An 8,250-nucleotide genomic window follows, 5' to 3' on the forward strand; every position below is an offset into this window, starting at 1 on the left:
CTCTCTCTCTCTCTCTCTCTCTCTCTCTCTCTCTCTCTCTCTCTCTCTCTCTCTCTCTCTCTGTCTTTCCTCTGCCATACAACACCTTTTACCATATTTTCATGCAACAAGAAATCTTTGTTAGATGCGAGCATCATGCTGTTTGGATCCTCCAACCACCATAATCTTGAGGTAGATGAACCTCTTTATGTACTACTCAATATCAGGCACTCTATTATTGCACACACACACACACACACACACACACACACACACACACACACACACACACAGATCAAGACTCAGGGGGATTAAATTTATTGTCAAGGAGAAAAGAAATATAAGAAATGAAGCGTGGAAGAGAGATAGTAGGTGCAGGTGGTCAAGATGTCTAAAATGGATGTGCTAAACACATGATGGTTGTGACTAGCTACCCTTCCACACAGTGTATTATGAGAGGACAAGGCAGTGTGAAGAAAAGATAGGAAGTGTATTCACTGGCTGGACGTATCAACACTTAATATCACATTTTATAGGGTTTTAAAAATGTAACATGGTAACGTAAGTTTCTTTCTATTCAGGCCAGAAAAATATATGGCCGAGCTGAAGTTCTTGGGTAGACTGTAGGCAAAATAAAAATACTACAATTGCATGTACTGCCATCCTTCCTCCCTTCCTCTCCTCACCTCTCTCTCTCTCTCCTTTTTCTTTTCTCCTCCCTCTCTCTTTCTCTTCTATAGTGTCAAGGATCCATCTTCGGGCCTCATATGTGCTAGGAAAATATCCTATCATTGACTTACAGCCCTAACCCAGCAGAATACTCTAGAAAGAAAAGCAGGTCTTTGGAAGTAGATGGTCAGAGAAGTAAAATAACAGACTTGCAATCAACTGATTCGGGACTGGGGCCCCATGCCTCCCTTTTCTGGACAGTGAAGGTTCACTGCACTGAGAATGTTAACTGGGGAGTGAAGACAAAAGATGTTTGAGGCTGCCTACTCATTTTTCTCCATTTTTCTAATGAGCCAAAATTTTTAATTATTCATTTCTTACATCTGAAGTACTCCTCGATGACATGCTTGGCCTGAGATCCTTTGCCATAGTCCTTAACCACCACACAGCTGCAACCAACCACTTTCTGCAGCTTCCACTCTGGATCGTTTTTTTACAGAGGCCTACCCATTCCTCCCATTTCTTGTTGTCGTCAACCTTAATTAGGTTGATGTGGTGCTCAGCACAAAGTGCCTCCACCGACTTGACATGCATGGGCTCGTCACAGCTAGATGCAAGCACACAGAGATGGGCTTGGCGCTCATCTAAGGCAGCCTCATGTGTGCCACATGCTAGGCCATCATGGATGAGGGCGGTCTTCAGCACCCCTTGGGGAGTATTGACGTCCATCCCACCTCCATTCCTTCTGGGTGAGGCAGAATTTTGAATGCATCCGAGCTTCTGCCTCCTTGTAACAGAGTGCCTGCAGGGGGAAAGGTCCATTTGTTTTCAAATCAGGTTTTGGTTTTGGCTTCTAGGGATTCTGTGTGTGGCTTTCTTATTTCATTTTTAGTATTTCCAAATGATAGCTTCTTTTCTGTGTGTGTGCCCTCTAAGATGAATAGATAGAATTCAACTGACATTGACTTTCACTAAGACAAATTCTAGATTTATTGACCTGAGAAATAAATATTAATAGAGGTTAAATTGGGGTCAATTTTTACTCCAAGAGATGATAAATCTTGATATATTGCTCATGGTTGGCTGGTCAATATTTTTCTCATACCATCCAGGTAACACTGAGCAAAATAACAGCTTCCAAGATGGACCCACAGGAACAATGTCTCTCCCATTAGGACTCTGCCTGGTGAGGGGCAGCCCAGGACACAAGTCTCCTTTCACTCAGATCATTGTTACAGGACTATAACCTACATCAAATCATGTGTCCCAGAAACTCTCTCTCTCTCTCTCTCTCTCTCTCTCTCTCTCTCTCTCTCTCTCTCTCTCTCTCTCTCTCTCATGCACACACACACACACACACACACACACACACACACACACACACACACACACCATTCTTTTCAGATCACACACGAAAGTGAAGGAAAGTTCTAGAAGGCGTGTGTGGAACCCAAGGACTTTACTTAGGGAGTATCAAATGCCTCCTCCATAGAATCTCTAACAATTTTTCCCTGTTTCTGCCTCACTGTTGAAACAATGCTGACCAATCAATCATTCCTTGGACATACTGACCAATCAATCATTCCTTGGACATATTTGGACTTCTAGAATTTCCTCCTTCCTCACACTTACATAGCCACCAATTTTACAAGCTTCTTTATGCATGAACTCATTTATTGCTTAAAATTATCCCCGGGGTAGATATATTGTCCTACAATACAGCCATGAGAAAAGGAAACCAAGTTACAGAGAAGAACTACGACGTCAAAGACGGCACAGCAGAGATCAGAGCCCTGAGTCAGGTTGCACGCCAGCATTGGCCCCAACCTCTCCTCATAGTCTGTCACACAGGCCTGGCACTGAGGCCACAGCAGTGACAAAGGCATTCAGGGAACATGAGCTTGTCCTTGTTCGTGTGCTTTTACACACTCAGAGAAAAGAGGAGGTGTGTGTGTGTGAACACTCAGTTAATGCCACTCATGGCTGGCTGATGGAAATTTGGGCACTTTCCTCTGCTTCGTGATCCCTTGAGGTTTTTCTGCCCTTCCCACCAGTGTGTGCATAAGATTATGTGGGTTGTCCAGGGACCCGCAAAGAGTCAGAAATGAGTAAAGAGGACAATGTCTTACAATGCACTGCACTTTAATTTCTGAAGATTCCTTTCATTTTAAAGACTTATTTTTATTTATGTCAGTGCCCACCAAGGTTGTTAGATTACCTGGAACTGGAGTGACAGGCTGTGAGCCACCTGATATGGGTGCTAGGAACCAAACTTGGGTCCTCTGGAAGAGCAGCAAGTTCTCTCAACCACTGAGCAGATGTGTCTCCTCAGCCCTAAGATAGTATGTGTGCACGTGTGTGTGTGTGTGTGTGTGTGTGTGTGTGTGTGTGTGTGTGTGTGTCTGCATACAGGAGTGGGGGTAGGGGACCCACAGAGTGGAGTTTCGAGCAGCTGTGAGCTGCCCTGTGTGGACCCTGGTAACTGAACCCTGGTGCTCTCTGAGCCATCTCTTCAGCCCCTGAACTATAATTCAAATTGCTAGTCTCAGGCTGAGTCTAAGAGGCAGAAACAAGCTGGAGATAGTAAAGAAACCTCAAGAAATAGTTTTTCACTGGGCGGTGGTGGCGCACGCCTTTAATCCCAGCACTCAGGAGGCAGAGGCAGGTGGATCTCTGTGAGTTCGAGGCCAGCCTGGTCTACAGAGCTAGTTCCAGGACAGCCTGGGTTACACAGAAAAACATCTGTCTTGAAAACAAACAAACAAAGGGACTAGTTTTCCATTTGGAAGGAGCTAAAAAGCCGGAGCAGGAAGATTTCTGGGCAGCCGGCTTGTCACTGAGTAAGCTGGGAGCGAGTTCAGCTGTTAGTGACAGAAAACCTGCCCCCACATTACCTTAGACTACGGCTCATTTGTTTAATTATGCACCTGAATATTTGTTTGTTTGCTTTCCCATAACGAGAGGACAGGGAGCTGGAGAGATGGCTCGGTGGTTAAGAGTACATACTGCTCTTACAGAGGACTGGAATTCAGTTCCTAGCACCCACATCAGGCAGCCCATAGCCACCTGTAACTCCAGCTGCAGGAAATCCAATGCACTGGCCTCAGTGGACACCTGCACTCACATGCACAAGCACCCCCCCCACACACACACATACACACACATGCACTCACATGCACAAGCCCACACACACACATACACACACTTGCACTCACATGCACAAGCACCCCCCCACACACACACATACACACACATGCACTCACATGCACAAGCCCACACACACACATACACACACCTGCACTCACATGCACAAGCACCCCCCCCAAACACACACATGCACTCACATGCACAAGCCCACACACACACATATATACGCACATGCACCTAAAGCCTTTTGGTCTCAAGGAGAAGTTGGGGACAGGCAGTAGCTTGAGCTAGTTGGAGGACTTACAACAACGTCACAGGAGCTCTCAGCAGTCACTCTTCCTGTTTTCTGGCACTCCCTTGGCACAGCTGTCAGATGCTGTCTGCTCCCATTATGCCCCACCCACAAAGGCAACATTTGGTGTGGACAGATTTTGTGGGGTTCTGCCATTTTGGTGGACATATAGTCATACCTCCCTGTGCCCTTATCCATGTTTCTCTGAAGACAATGTGGCTATTGGTTATTCTATGTCCTCATTTGTTAGGAGGCCTAATCCATTCAAAGATGCAAATAGAAGTCGGGACCTTTACCCATTTTCTGTTTTATTGAGTTGGTTTATTTCTTTCTCACATAGAGAAACTGATTATCCTAGAGAGAATTCCTTTGCTGAATAGAATTTTGCTTTGCCCATCTGTACTACAAAGAGAAGGGGTATAGGGAGATGTATAACATGTATGTTCATACTGTGCATTTGTACACTTGTCCAAATATATTGTATCATTTTATTCAGAATGTAGCAAACTACGTGCATATTGAATAAACATCTAACTTTTCAATCAGCCTAGGCATAAAATAATCTCAAGGCTATTAATTTCATTCTCAATACTTAGAATTTGTGATCCATTTAAGAGGAATTAATTTAACCTATGAAGTTCACTGTACTCTGAATTTTCCCATGAAAGTATCATGAATCTGTTCCTGCTCGGTCTTCACAATAATGGTGACTGCATCCCACGGCAGCTCTCTCGTGGAAAATGTCCCATGGTTTACTGACCAGAGCTTCTGTTATACTGTTATTCTGCCCATGAAAATCACAGTGGTGCAAGGCAGTGATTTCTTTTGACATCTCTGGGAATCTGAAACTCTGAAGTCAAGCATAGTTAAATGCAAGATCCCAGTGTGACTGCCTCGACATTTAGCTAGGCCTGGGTAGTGTGAGTGGAGCCATGCCCATGTCTCAGCCATTGGCCCGCCTGCTGTGTGGCAAGGCAGTTCCCTTGTGAACTGACATCCTGGTACCCTGCAGGTACGCTCTGTGATGGGATCACATCACTATCCTGTGGACTGCATGTTGGAAACTGAAGAGATTCTGTGCTATATAAAGCAATAGCAATGTCACCTTACTTCTGACAGCTGACCTGGCTGTCTAAGACACAGAAAGAATCTCACAGTCTTTTTAGGGCAGTTTTAGTACATATGTTCTATGAATAGCTTTTAGTAAATAATTTGTTAAAAGTTCACCCGAGGCCAAGCAGTGGTGGTGCACGCCTTTAATCCCAGCACTTGGGAGACAGAAGCAGATGAATCCCAGTGAGTTTGAGGCCAGCCTGATCTACAGAGTGAGTTCCAGGACAGCCAGGACTGTTACACAGAGAAACTTTGTCTCAGAAAAAAAAAAAAGGTGCACCCAAGGACTTTCAATTTACCAAAAGATTAATTAACAGCTACTTATTAGCCATCACCCGGGTGCTTAGAATATGCTGGACCGGGAGTGGGGGAGGGAGACAGGAGGCTATTTCACCTAAAGAGCTGACTAGCTCCTTTGTAGCCAGAACTGTTGGGGGACAACTGGGTTAACTGGGACCCAAACCCCAAGTACGATGGGAGTTCAACACAGAGAAAATGTCAGTGTTTAAAGCAACAGGGGGAGGGGGAACTCAACCTGGGTCTTCAGTCTGAGAACTGGGAAAAAAGACTGGGAAACTCGACACGAGCAAAAGCCAAAAATGTGGTTGTTTATGGGAGATGGAAGTGAACGCTGTCGCGGGAAAGCTTTGGTAACTTGGCCATAGCTGTACCTCCTGACCAAGGCCACTGAGGAGCCAATGATTCTCCCACCACTGCTCTGCCCTTCCTGGGGGCAAATCTGCTGCTGAAGGGCCCATCAAGACAAGCTGAACAGGAACAGGAACCTCTGTGTGGCAAGAGAACACGCAACTCAGGGCACACAGCTCAGAGTCACCAGAACAGGGCCACCAGCTCAGAGTCATCAGCTCAGGGCCACCAGAGCAGAGCACACAGATCAGGGCCATCAAATCAGAACCACCACCCCAGAGCATGCAGCTCTTTAAACTGGAGGGTGGATAGAAGTCACAAAGCTTGCTTTCCTGAGGAACCTGTGATGGCACAGAAGAGAAAAAACACCTTTGGAAATGGCTTTGAATGTTTTTAATTACATTGATTTAGTTTGTGTGTTTATGTGTGTGGGGATATCAAAGGTCAGCTTGCAGGAGTCAGTTCTCTCCTTCCATCCTGTGAGTCCCAAGGATGGAGCTCAGGTTGTCAGGTTTGGCAACAAGCACCTTAACCAGCTGAACCATCTTGCTGGCCCTGGAAAGGGATTTAAATTTCAACTCTGTAATTATACTGTCCGTACAACTCTATTGATGCAATTTTCTTCTGGATTGTATTACCATGTTTCATCTCCTACTTTGACTTTTAACTTTAAGTAAAATGAGCCGGGCGGTGGTGGCGCACACCTTTAATCCCAGCACTCGGGAGGCAGAGCCAGGCAGATCTCTGTGAGTTCGAGGCCAGCCTGGACTACCAAGTGAGTTCCAGGAAAGGCGCAAGGCTACACAGAGAAACCCTGTCTCAACAAACCAAAAAAACAAAACAAAAACTTTAAGTAAAATGAAGAATACAAAATAAAATACACAGGAAGAGATGAACACAATCCACCTGTGCCCTCTCAACTGGCCACTCCTCCAGTCTCACACTCCTCCAGTCTCACACACCTTCCCAGTAAATATTATCAATGATATTGTAATGATGACATCGTCATTTCCAGTTTAGAGGAAGAAACCAGAGCTCAAAGAAGATTATCATGCCCAGCACATCAGTGTTCAGCACAGGATTTAGACCAGATCAGCAGTGCTTTGGGCTGGGCGTGACCTACTATGGTTTCTCTTTAGTCTCTATAATCTAGAGTTATCATCCATAACTGAGTCAAGTAAATTTCTAGGTAATTTTCTGTCTCCAGCTACCAACTCAAGGAAGCAATCCGCTCATTTCTCAGGGATGTTTTCTGCTTTGTGGTCCAGACCCAGTATCCCCGGCCCTTCCCTTTCATCCCTTCCTGACAATGCTCTATTGCCTCTAATCTTCAGGGTGGGCTAAGCAGATAAGCCAGAGAACTTCCCAGGAGCCTTCTCGGTACCAAAGCCCAAGAGCTTACCAAGTTTCACTAGGCTCCAACTTTCTGAAGATCGGTTAGTTCCCACAAAGCCCGTGAGTCCCCAAATGTTCAGATCTATACCTAGTGCAAAGCCGAAGAAAGCCAAGTGACACTTCAACGTCCTTACACTGAACTCTAAATACCCTTACACAGAACCTTCTGAACAAACATCAGCCTCGCACTCAGTGAGCCCAAGAGCACAAGCACTGTGCCCGCTGCTGAACATCTCACCGGCGGCTCTGTATTAAAGTGCGCTGTTTTTATCTTCATCCGGATGTTACTCTTCTTTTCAAGGCATAAGCAGTGATAGGCCTGAAAGCCTGCCCCCCTCCATGTGAACAGCCAGCACCTTGAGTCATCTGCGATTTCCAGCGGTTCAAGGAAGAACGTTACTAGTTGTCTCTTCTACTAGTTAGTTCAGCTGTCAATCTGATCTTAGGGTGTTCCAGTTCGAGGACTGTCTCCATCACATCGGTCTGTGGGGCCAGTTGATGTAGCTCACTGTGGGCACTGCCATCTCTAGTCAGGGGTCCAGGCTGTGTAAGAAATCCAGCTGCACAGGTGTTAGGGGATGAGTCAGCGAGCAGCATCCCTCTGTGGTTTCTGCTTCAGTTCCTGCATCAGCTCCTGCCCTGACTTCCCTCAGTGACAGACTGAGATCCGGAAGTGCAAGCCAAACAAACCCTTTATCCCCTCGATCTGTTTCTGGTCAGAGTGTTTTATCGGGAAAGGAAAACTAGGAAATAGGTTAAGCCTTGGCCAAGATGGCTAGGAGAGTGGGGACTATCTTCATTATTTCATGGCTTCCTTTACATTTAATCCTCTCTTTCTTTCTTTCTTTCTGTCTTTCTTTCTTTCTTTCTTTCTTTCTTTCTTTCTTTCTTTCTTTCTTTCTTCCTTCCTTCCTTCCTTCCTTCCTTCCTTCCTTCCTTCCTTCTTTCTTTCTTTCTTTCTTTTTTTTTTTAACCAGGGTTTCTGTGTATAGTTCTGGCTGTTCTCA

At 45.5% G+C, this 8,250-nt stretch overlaps 1 pseudogene; it reads right to left on the minus strand.

Moving 5' to 3' along the window:
• Positions 1-1,018: 1,018 nt before the first annotated feature.
• On the minus strand, positions 1,019-1,380 carry LOC128104411 (40S ribosomal protein S12-like; annotated as a pseudogene).
• Between the last annotated feature and the right edge of the window lie 6,870 nt (positions 1,381-8,250).

Source organism: Peromyscus californicus, unplaced genomic scaffold (genome assembly GCF_007827085.1).
Source record: "Peromyscus californicus insignis strain IS unplaced genomic scaffold, ASM782708v3 Scaffold_8__1_contigs__length_139910024, whole genome shotgun sequence".
Taxonomy (NCBI): domain Eukaryota; kingdom Metazoa; phylum Chordata; class Mammalia; order Rodentia; family Cricetidae; genus Peromyscus; species Peromyscus californicus.